Source organism: Procambarus clarkii, chromosome 93, assembly GCF_040958095.1.
Source record: "Procambarus clarkii isolate CNS0578487 chromosome 93, FALCON_Pclarkii_2.0, whole genome shotgun sequence".
In the NCBI taxonomy this organism is placed as follows: Eukaryota; Metazoa; Arthropoda; class Malacostraca; order Decapoda; family Cambaridae; genus Procambarus; species Procambarus clarkii.
Window position 1 is genome coordinate 1,141,686 of NC_091242.1, and position 17,505 is coordinate 1,159,190.

Sequence of the window (17,505 nt, forward strand, 5' to 3'; positions counted from 1 at the left end):
CGTCGAGAAGGAACCCAACTGTAGTACCGGGACCCAAACTACTGGGATATGTACAGACATCTGAGATATACATGTGTAGGAGATTAAGGGTACATGTGCCGAGGAATGGTAGTAAATGTTAAAGTTGTGTAGGTTGGTTATCGATGTTGTATAGTGAATGATGTATAATGGATGTGTCAGTTATAATGTGAATGTTGTATTTTTGAGTGTACAGTATATATATAATCTGTGACTGTATTGGTGTTTTATTGTGTTCTTTCAGACCGACACGAGCGCATGATATTGAGAAGCTGGGTACTGTAGAAAGTACACGTTGAGGGAATGAAGGTGTCCGAGGAGGCTTTGTGGTTTGGTCGTGTTCCAGGAATGTGAAGGCTCTACTTGAAGTGTGATGTATGAATCACAGAAGAGTTGATCAGGTGTGTGAAGAGAAATGGTGCTAGCCCAAGCAGGTATATGGGTTGTGAAGTAGGAAACGAGTTTAAGGATTGTATAAGCGGAGGGGAAGGTAAATTTTAGTTAGAGTAATTGATGAATGAGCAAATGTGATGAGAAATCAATAGTTAATAATGGAGACTGTTGTTGTTCCAGTAGGGGAAAAAATGCAAACATGTAGTGTAGTCAGAAACGAATAAAAACTGTAATAAGATCAATAAAGGCTCAAAAATGTCGGAAGCTTTTTGTAACGTTGATTATGACAACTAAATAAATGTGACTGTATGCTTAGGCTCTGCTACTAGTACCTGTGAGAGTTTGGAACATCAGCTGATGTTGAATTGACTTAAATGTAAAGTGTCTGCAGAAGTAATCACATAGTTTGCATCATTATATAATGGAATGTGACAAATTTACGGAAATTGGAGATAACATTATGAATGGAGTGCAAGAAATGTGTAAATACCTCATTCTTAATGCTGTACTGGCAGGAATATTTAGGGAAGCATTCAAAATGTGATTAATGTAGGTAATGCTGCTGATGCCTGTAAAGGTGTTGGTGAGTTTGGTGGGGGTGTAGTAAGATTGGTAAATGTGTGAGTCACCATAGATGTATAGCGACTGTTGTGAGCGTCGTGTTGAATCGCTTGATACAAAGAGAATATCAATATGTAATGATGTTAATGAATGTATATATTTGTACATGTATATATAACATTAACAAATGTGTGACTAGCTTCAAAAGATTGTCACTTGAAGTGATTGTGCCTCTGTAACCCTTTCCACCACCGCCCACGGGATGGGTATGGATTGCACAATAAAGAATGAAACATAAATATTAGTGGAGAGGATGTGTTAGATAAATGTTAGTTTGTGTGAATGGTGAATCGAAAATGGATGTATTGATGTATTGACTGGTTAAAAGGTCGGCAACAATAGAAAATAGAAAATTTTTCAAGAATGGTATGTATTGAAGGTTATCATGTGATAATGATGCAGCTTTTAAAAAAGGGGAAAAATCACTTATACAATCGAGTGAAATGTGAAAATTGGCAAAGTTTGTAGGCATAATAAACCAATAGTTGATATATAAATGAATAACAGTAAGTGGTGATACCTATCAATGAGACAAAATTAAAGAGAGATAACGAGAGTAAAACCCTTGGGGGGGGGGGCCGAGAGACTTTACAATGATGTATGGATGGGGAAAATATAATTTACCCCGGTATTGATGTGAATGTTGAAAAAACGTAGAAAGCACGGTACTCTTAGAGTAGTGGAGGATGACAAGTATGGAATGAGTAAAATGTTCAATGGGAGAGGTGTCATAATGACAAGAGTATGAGTTGTAGTATGAAGAGAAACAAGAGACGTTGGCATACATTGGAGAACGGTGTTTAACAGGTTTATGGCATGTTAAATGCTTGCTTAATGTTAGAAAATCAAGAATATAATATGAATAAATGTAAAGGTTAGAGAAAATGTCCAAATTAATGTTTGTAATGGGTATTGTTAAGTTTATCTGGTATGAAATCAAAGGATGCATGTTGTGTAGCTTAACATATAGGTGATGTGTGAATTGATATTGGAGATGGAGTTGTAACAAGGTGTAAATTAGAGTAGGGTATTATTTGAATGTATATGTAGAGATGGGTTGACATAAAAGTAAGAATGTAATAAAAAAATGAAAGGTTTTGTATAACCACGAATGATAGAAACTATGTAGAAATGTGAAATCCATAATAATAAACGAAAAATTTTGTTTTTCAGAGATGAATGGAAAATGTCGACAAATGACTGCATTGTGTGAGGCGAGATTGTCGTTACTTAAAGCATCATACGACAGATGAAGCAATGTGATGGAGTGCAGTGTTTTTGATCGAAGGCATCTTAAATGAAACTTTATAAATTGGGCAAACACTTTGAGTGGGGGATAGCATAAATAACGAGGATCAGTAATGATGTGTCCATCTGTAGACAAATATTGTATCTAGTTTCATGAGAAGTGATTGTTAGTACACATCCTCAGTGCATAATTTAATAGTTGGCAGAGGTGTTGGCAAAGAAAATATATGTATATAACTTGAATTGGTTGAAATGTATTAAATTGGTAGAAGAGAAATACATTCAGCAATCATAATGTATAGGTGTGAATGTAAGGTCATGGGACTACCCATAACATGTTAGTTTTCATTATGACTTAGATTTTGTAATATGGTGTAGTTTAATGCTTGAAGTAAACATTAGTTAAGCATAATGAATGCTGATTAGGTGTATAATAGAATTTGCATAATTGATATCTTTACAGCCATATTCTGGCTCTTATTTTTAGTTGAAAAAATTCCCATAGTTAGAGATTTTCATGTACATTGAAATCTAAGAGTACATAGACTTCAAGGTAGTAAGTAACAAAGTTGTTACATCTAGTATTAATGTACTTTACAATTGATAGATGTGGACAGATTAACACTAACTCAGTCCAGATGTATCAATTAGAACTTGTAAACTAGAAATAACTTAGTTACTTGTAAACTTTATTATTAAAGTTTAGAAGTAACAATAAGTTGTTACTTCTAGTTTTAGTATAAGTTCTAATTGATACATCTGGACTAAGTTAGTGTTAATGTCCAGATCTATCAATCTTAATATAAAGTACACTAATACTAGATGTAACAACTTTGTTACTTAATTTCAAGTACATAAACTTCAAGGTAATATTAAGTACTAATAAATATAGGATATTTGGAAGTCAGGAATAATTTAAAAATAAGATGTAAATTGAATATTTATTAAAAATCTTCCAGGGAAACATGTTTAATTAAATCCTAACATACAACTTTTGGAAGCATAGGGAAAAAATGCATCTCATGGAGATAGGCTCCACCCTTCTATATAATATTGATGAAAAGCAGGTTGTTGGCCTCTACTGTATCTGAGAAAGTGTCAATAATTGTTCAGTTGTGTATATTTAATTGGTATTCTTAAGCATTTGTGTAATGTGATTGTAAGAAAGTAGTGATACTGTTATAACTGGAATATGACCAGTCTGTTAGAATAAATTACTAGCATGGTTTGTTGAAGATTTTCTACCTAGAACAAAGTTCCATGAACCTGTAGATAGTTATGGTACTCTAGCACTAAATTTGTTTCCTGGAATTGGTCACATATAAAGTAGGTTTTAATGCAAGAATACTTTCAGGAACCACCAATGGCAGAGTTGTTGGAATTTATCATGAAAAAACTTTGCCATTGGTGGTTCCTGAAAGTATTCTTGCATTAAAACCTACTTTATATGTGACCAATTCCAGGAAACAAATTTAGTGCTAGAGTACCATAACTATCTACAGGTTCATGGAACTTTGTTCTAGGTAGAAAATCTTCAACAAACCATGCTAGTAATTTATTCTAACAGACTGGTCATATTCCAGTTATAACAGTATCACTACTTTCTTACAATCACATTACACAAATGCTTAAGAATACCAATTAAATATACACAACTGAACAATTATTGACACTTTCTCAGATACAGTAGAGGCCAACAACCTGCTTTTCATCAATATTATATAGAAGGGTGGAGCCTATCTCCATGAGATGCATTTTTTCCCTATGCTTTAATTTGTCACAATTTACACTAAATGTTGTATACATTGTTGTTCAGCTCTTCAATCATTTTTGAAAGTTTAACAGCTTATGGTGCACATGTAGTCAATGTGCCTAGTGATATGACTGCATATTACATTTACATAACCTTAATTCTTTAGTATACTACTGGTATTTACAAGGTTATTATGGTTAACTTTACAATAACATTCTATCTGAGATCTTATATGTAGTCTTAATCCTTGTACCACTCACCCTGTTTTTTGGTACTTTAACATTTATTAATATATTTATTAGCATACAAAACTATATTCCTTTTAAACCAACTAGGCTTAATATACAGGTGTTTACATCCATTTCTTTGCCCACTTTAAAGTAATATTACAAACTTTTCCTTACAACATCAATCTGTACCATGGTGCAGTTTCACCAACTAAAACAGGAAATTTACTTTCATACAATAATACAATCACTAACATTTTTCTTTTAATTTCTCTTCATTTTCTACAGCCTTCACTAATTAAAGACCAACATTCCAGCTTATCTTCATTACCATCAGGTCAACATTCAACTTCCTGTAACACCTTTAGGTTATCTCTAGATTTCACAGCTTTACCATCTCTACAGCCCAGGCCTCCACCCCCAGGAAGCAGCCCCTGAAAGAAACTGCCCATTGTTTCTCACTGGCACCCAGGATCACAAGTCCAGCATTGCTGTCCAACCAGCTCCTTCACTTTCAACACTAACCATTCCTGCAATTAAATTTAAAATATTACTATATAACCAACAATTTATGCATAATGTTCCATTACAGACTTAAATATTAACTTAGACATTTATGATTTGGTTGCTATAAATTTTCTACAACAAATCTCTTACCACTCTTCAAAACCAAGGACACTCATTACAACTTTATATACGAAGCCTCTTGTGCACATCTATTTTTATAACACATTACCACAAACATGTATCAACTTTCACCATGTATTGCACACACAACCTACTTATGTTATATAAACTTCAACTTGTCTATTTACACCATTTTATACAATACCTTTATCCCATCAACAATAGCTAAACCAATTTTTTAAAAACCCTTAAAAAATCATTTATGCCAAACACACTATTGTTTTATTTCAGTTTTTTATTCCTTTAATGCTATGAACATTTTTTATCCATTGTCAAACTACATTCTTATATTTTTACATGTAAACTATTCCAATTTCATTCCACAAGCACAACTATACCAAACCTTCACTCAAATAACATTGCAAATAAACTGTTAGATGAAGATTTGTAGGTTAACAGCCTTTACAACAATTTTAACCTATGATCTTTTGTACAAGTCAAAGCCATATGCTTGCAAATACCATACTACATTTACTAATCTCATGGCTCTTCCAATTCACTACTATCAATATTTTACAGCTGTACAAACTTTTACTAAATTGTTACAAAAATTACATTCATTAACAGTTTCTATGCACTTATACAATCACACTTAAAACCCTGCATTACTCTTAACAGTTGCCAACTAAATATATAGCAAAACTTATTACAGTTTTCCAGTGAACCACTACAAATTCTACCCTGAAGAACAGTGCACATCCTTCCAACTTTAACACTTTACAAAAACAAATTTAGTGCACTAAACTTAAATTCCACAATTCAATGACAAAATATCTACCTCTTAGTCAAATTGTAAATTTAGCAACACATCCAGGTCTACAGTGATCGTTGTCCTTTAGTATAGAAGCGTCCATCTTCTACTGCTCCACATGTCCTGCAGCAAGTCCTGCTAACCCCCTCTGGTACCACCTGAAATTATGTACTTTACAGCACTTCAAACAACTAGTAACACCTATTCTACCATTAACTACACATTTAGGCACTACATAATATGTGTCATATAGCCTTTATTTCATTATGTAATGGCAACCTGTCCTCAACTGGTCCATTTACCCACCCCCCCAAAGACAGCCATAAATTACATTATTATTTCACATTCTTCAAAGATTTGCATATAAGCATAGGTTAGGTGCTGTTCATGTTCGCTATTATTTTTAGCATCTAGGTAAACCATTTACCCCCTTTGTGATTTCAGTAAAACTACAAAGCATCTGTGCCTGAAGTGTTCTAAGCAAATTACTTTTTCGTGATGGATTCAATTTTGTCTGGAAGATGGGCTGGTATTTCCTTTGAACTAGTATTTTTATGCCCCATTTTAAAATAAAACTGCACAAGGTAACTGCAGCCCAAAAATAACTATTGACTAATACAGACTGCTAACCCCACTTATTAATCTGTTCAGACATCTTTACTGCATACTTACTTAATCCTGCTTGATTGGGTTTGGAGACTTCAAGGCTGGCTTTACTTTACACAGTTTAGTCAACTAGGATCTTTCTTTCAACCATCTTCACGCCTACAGCCACCCAGCCCTGAAATAAATTTCTACATTAGATTATTTACATAAGTTAAGGAACTTTGTGGCATTCTTTATTCTTAAATCTATTCTACACATTTCTACTTTATTCAATCTCATCTCTTCACATTAACAGACCACAACCTACAATGTTACATGTTTAACTTTTTGTTATGTAGAGTACTAAACTATAGTAAACTAGTAAGGTACTTTGTTTAATGCTTTAAAATTTACGTTATTCATATTCTTTCTGCAGTTACATTAGTATTTACCTACAAAGCATTAAGCAGACTACAGTTCAAAGCTTTTACAAAATTTTACTTTACTACCTAAACGCAAACTTTCAATTCCGATTCTTATCGGCTTAATATATAACTAAACAATTCTCTAGACAAATACCACCCTGGTTTAAGATTTCTCAACTCTCTCCATTACAAATCATTAACTAGAATATTCCAAAGTTAAAACCACCTACTTATTCTCCTACCACACATTATGCTCCAGGCCTTTAACGGTCTTTCCCTATTTTGGTATACCTACTTTGTTTTACCTTACGATTTCAGTAACTTTACACTTTATTCTTTAGTACATTACAAGGCAAACTTCCTGTATAGTTTTCCCCTCTAGCCAACCCATATATGTACACGTCTCACCTGATTTGACGACTACTCCGACAACCTTTGTCATTTAGATTAGTCGACTGGCAAAACCTCGAACCGTCTCATTTACAGCTATGCATGCCCATGACTAGTTGGCTCTTCACTGCAGGTTGGTAGTCATCTCCAGAAACGGCTCCAGCCAATCTGACCTAAAATTAGGTATATCCACCAGTTACGTTACAAGCAATTCTTTTGGTACCTACAGTTAAATGCTTTGTTTTCCTCTACTTTTGGAACAAATTTAATTTACCCCATCTACAAACCTAGGATAACATTATCCTACAACTAATTAACTAATGACATCTTATCGATTACCACCACATTCTACTTCAAAGCTATGATTATGCCCCTTTGTCAGACGGTGCCATATTGCCTTTCAGATTTTACTATCTTGCCTAAACTAGCCAGCATTTCTACATCCTTAAACCACTTGCAAGACTGACGAAAAATTTTATATCTAGCTTTTCAGCCAGACCTCTATTACAATTCTAATTTGCCACATGCCATAATATCCCTACCACTAGATCTTTAGTGGTCTAAACCACCATCTGTCAAAAAAACTATTCAATTTGCACACTAATTTGCAATTTGTTAAATTCCACAACATTTCATGTACAGTATTAAACTACTTTAAAACTAAAGCACATCTACAAACTGATCTATGGACATCAAAACTAAATTATACTTGCATATTTAATGATTATGCATTTTCCCTGATCCAGTAAACAACCATAATTAAGGCAACTGCAGAAGGCTTATTCGCCCATATGATGGCAACTTTTACATATATCCAATCTCATAGTAAACTATGCTTTAAACAAATTACAGATTCCTACTTCTATTATGTTAATAGTAATTTCTTAACCCTGTTACAGATTTACCAATGTTACCTAAACCTAAACTTTAACCTGTAGTTATCTGCGAAATATACGAAACTACTAACGTCGATCAAGCTGGTCAAATGTCACTGGAAGTAATAACCAAAAGTATCCCCAGGGTAACTCAAATTACCCAATGACACTTCTTTGCCTCCAAAGGTAAACTCTGCAAAACATTCCAACCATAATTTTCTTACGTTTACGGGGGGTAATCTCAATATGCTGTAGATGAAAACTACTTCAATTTTTATTTTGACTGAAAATCCTTCAACTAGTTCAAGTAAGTATAGTAGCATATACAGACTTAGTCATTTTTTCTAGCATTTAAATAACTTTTGTAGGCTAAAATCTAGTTTTACTACAATCAAAGTAGCAAAGGATTTTAATGTCGTTATTTTTTTCCCTTTAACAGCAGATTGGCATGAAACTTACACATAACTACACAAGCCTATCTAAGGGTGCAAATTAGGAAGTTTTATGTCAATCTTAGGCACATTTTGCAGTGTGTTATATTTAATTCATTTATACGACATTTACACCTTTTATGTTTAGTTCCTCGACAATTTATCAAATACCATCCAAGTTCATTTAATGATTTTATAAATATTTAAACATTCCTGAAGGTTACCCAGAACTACTCAACCAATATTTCTATATTTTTCCTATTTGCAGATGAACAACCCTCATGAAACCAACTTCAAAAATCCCTGAAAAATTACTAATAAACTAATTCACTTACCGATAAGAATTTGAAAACTTCTGTATTTAAAATTATGCCTTCACAAAAGGTATAACTTCACTGCAATACATTATATTCACTTATTGAAATGCCTGCCCCCCCCCCCTTTAACTTTTCTTTCCCCATGTACATCTAATTAAATCTGCTCTACCTTAAGTGTATGAAACTAGTGACAGTTTTACAATACCTAAATCAAGCTTAGAATAAAGATTAATTTACCAATAAATTCTTTATGTACAATAATCCAATTTCCTATGAATAACTATATTTAAATATTTTTCCCCAACAATGTATTTTGTACAAGTACTTAGCCTCATCTTTAGTTAACATAAGGAATACTCAAAACCTTTCAAAGTTAAAGATTTAACATCACGTTACTAGGCACTCTGGCCCCTCACCCACCAACATCTACCACGACTTAATTATTTGAGGACAATTTACAAACATTTTATAAAACTAAAGTTCAGTAAACCGTACATTACCTACAAGCCGAAATATTTTAACAAGGAGCCAAGTCTACCTGTTAAATCGTAGGTTTAGTTAGATAACGGCAACTATTTTACACAAAACTTACAATAAATCACTACCGATCTACCCGAACTATTCACTTCATGTATAAACTAACTTAACTCAAAGTCACACATGACTGACTTTGGTTATTATTTTCCACCCACGTTACTGTAACTTATCCTGTATCACCACGAACAAAATAACACTCCTTACTTCTTCATAACGACGACGACCCAATCACAGCGAACGACCAAGAAGACTGGAGCTGCGATATCCTCACCCTGTCACTGCTGGTCACACACTGACAGCCACCAGCAGGTACCTCCACAGGTCGAGTCGTCGCCGGTGTTGCCAAGTCTCGATAATGTCACCCATTATGGAAGGGTGGCCAACTTGCCCTTTAGTATACTCAATACAAAGTTCTGTTACACTATACTACACGTATTTACATTTATGTATTATCGCCATCATTTATTTTTTCAAAATGTGGCTAATCAGGAAAATAAATTACGCTCAACGTGTTTCATTCCATTTCTCAGGACATAAACAGTCGTTACTCAACATTTCAACTACTCATTAACTTTATTCACCAATGCCTCTATCATTATAACTGGGAAACTTTACATACAAATGAATGTACATTAATTCCACAAGACTCATGACAATAGCATACCACCAATACATTGTCATTACATTAATCATTTACCCTAACGATCTTAATACAATTATACCTTATTGCTTCCATTATCTTCGTTTGCCTTATCTTTATTATTATTCATTCTCCTTTATCTCTGGTTTATATTATTATATATTATATATTATATATTATATATATTATAGGTTTATGTATATATTATATTTACCCCTATCTTCACCCCATGGTCCCCCATCTTCACCCCCTGGCCCCACCATCTTCACCCCCTGGCCCCACCATCTTCACCCCCTGGCCCCACCATCTTCACCCCATGGCCTCACCATCTTCACCCCATGGCCCCACCATCTTCACCCCCTGGCCCCACCATCTTCACCCCATGGCCTCCATCTTCACCCCCTGGCCCCCCCCCATCTTCACCCCATGGCCCCCATCTTCACCCCATGGCCCCACCATCTTCACCCCATGGCCCCACCATCTTCACCCCATGGCCCCCCATCTTCACCCCATGGCCCCACCATCTTCACCCCATGGCCCCCCATCTTCACCCCCTGGCCCCCATCTTCACCCCCTGGTCCTCCATCTTCACCCCCTGGTCCTCCATCTTCACCCCCCTGGTCCTCCATCTTCACCCCCTGGTCCTCCATCTTCACCCCCTGGTCCCCATCTTCACCCCCTGGTCCTCCATCTTCACCCCCTGGTCCTCCATCTTCACCCCTGGCCCCCATCTTCACCCCCTGGTCCTCCATCTTCACCCCCTGGTCCCCCATCTTCACCCCCTGGTCCCCATCTTCACCCCTGGCCCCCCATCTTCACCCCCTGGCCCCCATCTTCACCCCCTGGTCCCCATCTTCACCCCCTGGTCCTCCATCTTCACCCCCTGGCCCCCATCTTCACCCCCTGGTCCCCATCTGTACCCCTGGCCCCCATCTTCACCCCCTGGTCCCCATCTTCACCCCTGGCCCCCATCTTCACCCCCTGGTCCTCCATCTTCACCCCCTGGTCCCCATCTTCACCCCTGGTCCCCCATCTTCACCCCCTGGTCCTCCATCTTCACCCCCTGGTCCCCATCTTCACCCCCTGGCCCCCATCTTCACCCCCTGGTCCTCCATCTTCACCCCCTGGTCCTCCATCTTCACCCCCTGGTCCCCATCTTCACCCCTGGCCCCCATCTTCACCCCCTGGTCCTCCATCTTCACCCCCTGGTCCCCATCTTCACCCCTGGCCCCCATCTTCACCCCTGGTCCTCCATCTTCACCCCCTGGTCTTCCATCTTCACCCCCTGGTTCCCATCTTCACCCCCTGGCCCCCCCACCCCATCTTCACCATGGCGTCCACCTTTACAATACCCTCAACCCATGGCATAACGGGCTACTCATGCCCCCTCTTGGGTAGTTTTAATCTCTATTCATGTTTACTCTCGACACTACACGTGACGGACATACTAAATTTTCTCTTAGATTGTCACAGTGCAAATTTTATATATCTAATTTTGGAGGTCGTTGTTTTCAATCCGTTGTACCTGGTATCTATGGTAATCCTCTTCTGCAAACTCTTGGGGGTTGGCCTTTGATACCCATTTGTCTTGGGTTTCCAGTGTTGCTTACCTCCATGAATGCTCCAAGGTTCTTAACTTGCCCCATACTTCCTGGAGAATTGCTAACATGCACAGGCATCTATATGCAGTACTCTTATTCAGTCTAAATTCGATTATGCCCACCCCGCCGATTCCTCTACCTCTCCCTTGACTATTCATAGTCTTGACGGCCTACACCACATTAGGTTACACCTCAGCTCTGGTACTTGTTCGTGGCCTGCCTAGAAATTTCATGTCGAAACTAGCATCATGTCTCTAAAGGATTGTCATGATCATTACTACCTTTGACACCTCACGTGATCCTTACAACATCCTCGCTCCTTTGATTATATACCTCTCAGTGGTTAAAGTTGTGCTTTCACTGCCACTCAGGAACGACTTACTCCCTCTTTGCCACCTTCCTTTTCAATGCAAGGGTGACTCAATTGTGAGACTCACAGCATCCACACTTGCAATGTCACTCCTTGCACTGTTCGATACTTCCTTGCCCCCCTGCCCCCAACAGAGGGTCTTGCTTGTGAAATTTTTCAAGCCCTAACTCACATACTGAAGCTTTATCTTCCCTCCTATTGTTTCTGAAAATATTTTTCCCCTTTTAACATTTTTCCTCTCACTCACTGTCATTGTGATTCACCCTTGCAGTGCCCTATTGGCTATGGAGTCTCAACCCTTTACATCCTGTAGTGTTCAACAATCTAAATATTGGCAATTTCTTATTGGAATAAAAAATACATTAATCATTACCTGAGCATACAGTATAGGACTTCCTTCTACCAGAGCGAGCATGATTCCTTTTCAAGTTGTAGGGCTTGACGTACATTTCAACTTTCTGTACATAATACCCAGGTATTATTTGCTCCTTTATAGTTTATTCATGTAATTAGGTATTGATTTCGCTAGAAATGCTGGTCTGTGTTGCCAAGGCTACTTCTTTTATTCAGGTATTAACAGCATCATGTCTAATTATAATTTCATGGTCAGCTGCCTTACCATGGGTGGTATGAGTGTTCCTGAAACTGTTTACTACTTACAAAAAAGACATTAACATTACAGCATTTGAGCCAGGCATTAAGCCCAAAGATAGTTTCCTCCTGCTTCTTTGTCTTGGAGACACACACACACACACCTCACAAAAGCAGCAATTGTAAAGTAGTTATGTATACTAAGTGGTTAAAATATGTTTCAATACTGTTTTTATTCTTAATACTATTGATGGAATATTGCAATATTTACTGACAAGGCTTCTTTATGTTATTTGATGTCAGATAGCAAATAAATGGTTAGAACAGCTGGTCTCTTACCTTTGTGGATGAAAGAAAATAACGAATAGGTTTTCCTCTTGTAGGCGATGACTGAGTTGCAGGTTGTAGGCAGACTGCAGCTATATAGAACTGTAGCAGAAATGAATTATCAAAAGGAGGCACCAAGCAGGGAAGGCTATGTAGCACCAGTCAAATGTGCGTATTAATCATAGGGCTGACAAATATCACCAAGAATGCCAATATGCGAACAGAAATGCACGAGGCAAACGATATCAAAGGTATCCGAATCGCCAACAATTGTATCGAGGGACAAGTGAATGCAAGGGACAGTCGGGAAGCTACACGCACGAGCATCCTGGAAGTCGGGACATTCGACAAGGATGTGCACAACCGTAAGAGGGACAATAAGGAGCGGGGTGGCACTCCATTAAAGTGCCCGTGAGCTAAGTGTGTATGGCCAATATGCAACCTCGCCAGAGCGAGAGATGGGATGAGTGCGTATGGCTTCCTCGGCGGCAGCATCCACACGCTCATTTAAAGACGCACCAATATAGCTGTGAACCCAGCAAAACTCCACTGTCTTAAATCTACTAGAGATAAGAAACAACCAATGTTCAATCTAGACTACCACCAGATGGACTGGATTAAAGGACACCAGAGCCATGAGGGCACTGCGAGAGTCAACTACAACAACAAAGGAGGATTGACAGTGAGAAAGCAGAAAGTTCTGCCATGAAGATGCTAGTCTCCGGAGGCAGACGACACACATATCTGTGGTCAGGAAAAACAACAGAGTAGCCTACACCATCTGCAGACTCTGACTCGTTGGTGAAGACAGAAATGAAGTGGGAGTGTGAAGAAAGGTGTTCAAGGAAAAGACATTTCAGAACTGTAGGGGGGTAAAAGCTTTAGTCACGTGGGTCAGGGTTTTACAAAATTTAGGAAGGGGGGACCCTCCACAGGAGGCAAGAATGGAACAATGCGAGGAGAAATATTGGTAACACTAACAGAAAGATAATTTATATAGGCGAGACAACCGCACAGAGAAAGGGAGGTGGTGAAGGGGAACAGGGACAACAGGAGGGGTAAAAGTCAAAGCACGACATAGGTGACAGTGGGGCACCTTGCGCAGTGTGTAAGAACTGCGCAAGGTGCTTAGGGGTGCCTTCTTGCCATGTCCAGTGGCTGGGGGGATTGGTGCCCTAAACCTACATAAACACCCTATACCCCCCAAGTGGCAAGGGAACTTAGGGGACAACAAAAAAAACAGCAACGACGGTAGCGATAGTGGCGGTCCTCGAGAGACGCGATGCTGGTTTCAACATACAGGCTGAGGGTAGGAGTCAAACGAAAGCCACCAGATCTGAGGAGTAACCCAGTATGGTGCAGAGCATCAAGACGGCAAAGAGTAGGAGGAGAAGTAGACGAGTAAGCAGGACAACCATAGTCGACTTTAGCCAGTACGAGAAAGGAATGTATAGAGAGGAGAGTGCACCTATCCACTCCCCAAGAAGTATGAGACAAGACCTTAAGTAGGTTAAGGGCCTTAGAGCATTCAACTCAGAGGTAAGAGATACGGGGTGACTGAGACAAACGAGTGTCAAAGATTAACCCTAAAAGCGCAGCAGAATCTTTGTACACAAAGGGATGACCATAAAGCGACAAAGAGGGATGAAGAAAGACCTGTTTCCGAGTAAAAAGTCATAGCACAAGTCTTAGTTGCAGAGAATTTGAAGCCATAATTGGTGACCCGGGACGATGCGGCATCAATCGCAAGTCGACGCCATGGTTGAAGGAAAGACGAGTCGTCATCCCCGTCGGCAAAGGGTAAGATCGTCGACGTAGAGCACTGAAGAAGATGCCAGAGGGAACGGAGGAAACAAGACCACTGAGGGCAACAAGGTTAAAGGACAAGTGCTCAGAACACTACCTTGGGGTACAACTCCGTACTTGTCGAAAAGAGGCAGAGACTGCGTTGCAGAATATTCAAGAGATCCTAGATATCATTCAGGATACATTATGAATGATTAAGTAAAATTCCAACCCAGTAATTTGCTTCTGGGAGATGGAATCAGCACAAATGGCTTTGTTAATGGTAGTGGCATCTGTAAGATCATTAAAGGCAACACCAGTGTGGCTGGGAACCAAACAGAACTCGACTGTCCAATGACTTCGGGGCCATGAAAGCACAAACAAATGAAGAGACAAGTGTTGGCTCATGAAAAGTAACTAATTTTAAGAGTATACAAAATTACATAAAGCTCTGCCACTAAAATACTTATCTTGGAAGAGGATACTGGCCATGAAGGATTGCTTCATGCGCTCTTACTTCTCTTTCTCCAAGCTCTCGAGCATCCTCCCCTTTAGTTTATATTGCTCTTCTCGTTTTCTTTCTTCCTTACCCATTATTACATCACATTTGATAAACACCAGCTGATAGAGCTAAATAGATTAGGTACAGTAACATTGTTTATGTATAGCAACATGAGCTTGGGTTAAATGTAACAAATTGGTCCATCTTTGCTTTAGTTAGTTCAAGGTATGTGAAGAATTGACAATTTTTAGAAGCAAAGGCTCACTATGGAGAGAGAGTGAAAAAAAAAAGTTCACAAAATATATACGATCTTTCACCTTCCACATCTCTGCAAGAACATGTAACATTGTACAAATTAGATAGCAAGGCACACTTTACAGTATAATAGGTACAAATGTGCATTTAAATTATAACAACAGTTATAATATCCTTCTAAAATTAGGATGTTAATACTGTCAGCCAATACCTGCAGACAATTGGCACATTAGCAATTCCTTACCCCTTCCGTACAAGGAGAAATGAAACACCAATACTTTCTACAAACTAATACAATTTTATAACCCTCGCCAACCTTTTAACAGGACTGAATAGATACACTAAGTTAGTAAGAACATGTTCCAGAGGCTAAAGTTTCACATAATTTGCAGGTTATAGGGACTTCTTCATTATCATGATAAAGTCTTCACAGTACATTAGAAAAAATGCATGTGGGTGGGTAACACATTATACATAAAGTAAAGATAATTTTGGAACTAGAATAAGGGCAAACATATTATGTATACAAGTTTTAGTTCTGAGGATGTACAGTGTGGAGCATCAAATAAATAATCAAAATGCAATAAAAGCAAGCTAATTATCCAGAAATAATTACAAAAAATTATTCAACAAAGTTTTAAAATTTCAAAAACCATCAAGATTAAAAATATGGTATTAATTAATAAGAAAACAATGCAAGCACCAAATGAGATCCCCAAAAATATAATAAACACCATAACTTGTTAAAGGTGTCTGGAATGTCAGATTGTACACTAAATACCTCACCCACTGTGCACAACACACTGAAAATATCATTACTGAACTTTTCTTGTTGCTCTCCTTGCTACCGTTCCAAACCCAAGCCTTACCCAAGGATTGCCATGAACACAACCTTCGCTCACAAAAAATGGTCAGCACCCACAGCATTACACATTCTCTGCCATCAATACTACTCACTGATGTTATTACACGTGTTAAAAGCTTGACAAATTCCTTAAAATCAATCAAATTAGATCTAGCAGTACAGTATGCTTAAGTTCTCTAAAATTTGGCTATATCCAAAGGATACAAGCAGCTTAAAAATATAACAATATCCACATGCATAAGTGATTATAAAATTGTTTACATTTATGATTCCCCAGTTACATAGCCGTTAACATCCTTCAAAATGTCACTGCTATAGAATGCCTAAAATTGCAAATTTTTTTTTTTATATATTTTTTGTCTATTTCCACAATCAATTATTTTATTAAAATAATATAAAACTCTACAAATTTCAACTTACACATTTAAATAGTATAATAAAATTTATATTTAAATGATTACATAACTAGTCAATGTGTTATGCAATTCCTTGTTTTTAAATAATACAGAGATATTTCCATAGGTAAACAACCATCAGTCGCTCAAGTCCTTAACAAGTTCCCAGCTTTCTCCAAATCAGTATCATTGCCGATGATAACTTCTCACAAACAGGTGTGTGAAGGGATTCTTAAATATACTTCAATTATGCTTTAATGGACACAGTATTACATGTAAAAACACTAAAATATCATAAAACTAAATACTGAAATGCTATTCAGTCTTGCAGAGCCCTCGATTCAAGTGGAGACAAAACATGTCGGAGAAGATCGATATGGTGCTGGCATCAATGGCACGGAATTGTTTGTATAAGTAACAGTCTGATTCTAAAATGTAACCTGTTTTACCTTGAACTGATCCACCTTATACTTGTCCTTTTATACAAATACAAAAGTGTATAATGTAGATCGGTTACAAGCTCAAATGTACACAAGATGAGCATGTGAATGGTAGATCAAATTATATTGCTTTGGTCACAAGCAATTTAATATTTCTACATTCTCTTCCATAAACATGCGGCATACACAGGCTGGTATGAAAAGGTTTTCTCTATATTCGTAAAAGTAAACAAACAAAAATCAATATTGGAGGCATTTAGTCACGTAATGGACAAGGATAATCATCATCCTTATTTTATAAAATTGAAAATTTCCAGTGATTATAAGATTCTAAATTATCTGTCTTTTGGCAGGTATTCATCATCATACCACAAAGGATAAACAAAGCTCTTTCTCCTATCTATATGAAATAAAAACATGAGGAGGAGGAGGAGGAGGAGGAGCCCTGTTTTATTAATTCCTCATTCCCAATCAGC

The 17,505-nt window shown here is 37.7% G+C and overlaps 2 long non-coding RNA genes across 6 annotated transcripts in view; one reads left to right on the top strand and one right to left on the bottom strand.

Annotated features, from left to right (window-relative positions):
• LOC123746868 (uncharacterized) overlaps window positions 1-3,244 on the top strand; it is a 22,219-nt gene extending 18,975 nt beyond the window's left edge. For all 4 annotated transcript variants that reach the window (XR_011226101.1, XR_011226100.1, XR_011226102.1 and 1 more), the window contains 2 exons: window positions 263-419; window positions 2,206-3,244. This is a non-coding gene — a long non-coding RNA (uncharacterized lncRNA). The remainder of the gene's footprint in view (window positions 1-262; window positions 420-2,205) is intronic.
• Window positions 3,208-9,614, bottom strand: LOC123746867 (uncharacterized). Of its 2 annotated transcripts, none has more exons than XR_006771570.2 (5): window positions 9,463-9,614; window positions 7,117-7,271; window positions 6,371-6,492; window positions 5,726-5,856; window positions 3,208-4,790 (listed from the first exon to the last, which is right to left on the bottom strand). It is a non-coding gene; the product is annotated as an uncharacterized lncRNA (long non-coding RNA). The 2 variants fall into 2 exon arrangements; XR_006771569.2 differs by having other exon boundaries at window positions 6,371-6,479; window positions 9,463-9,613.
• Window positions 9,615-17,505: the final 7,891 nt, after the last annotated feature.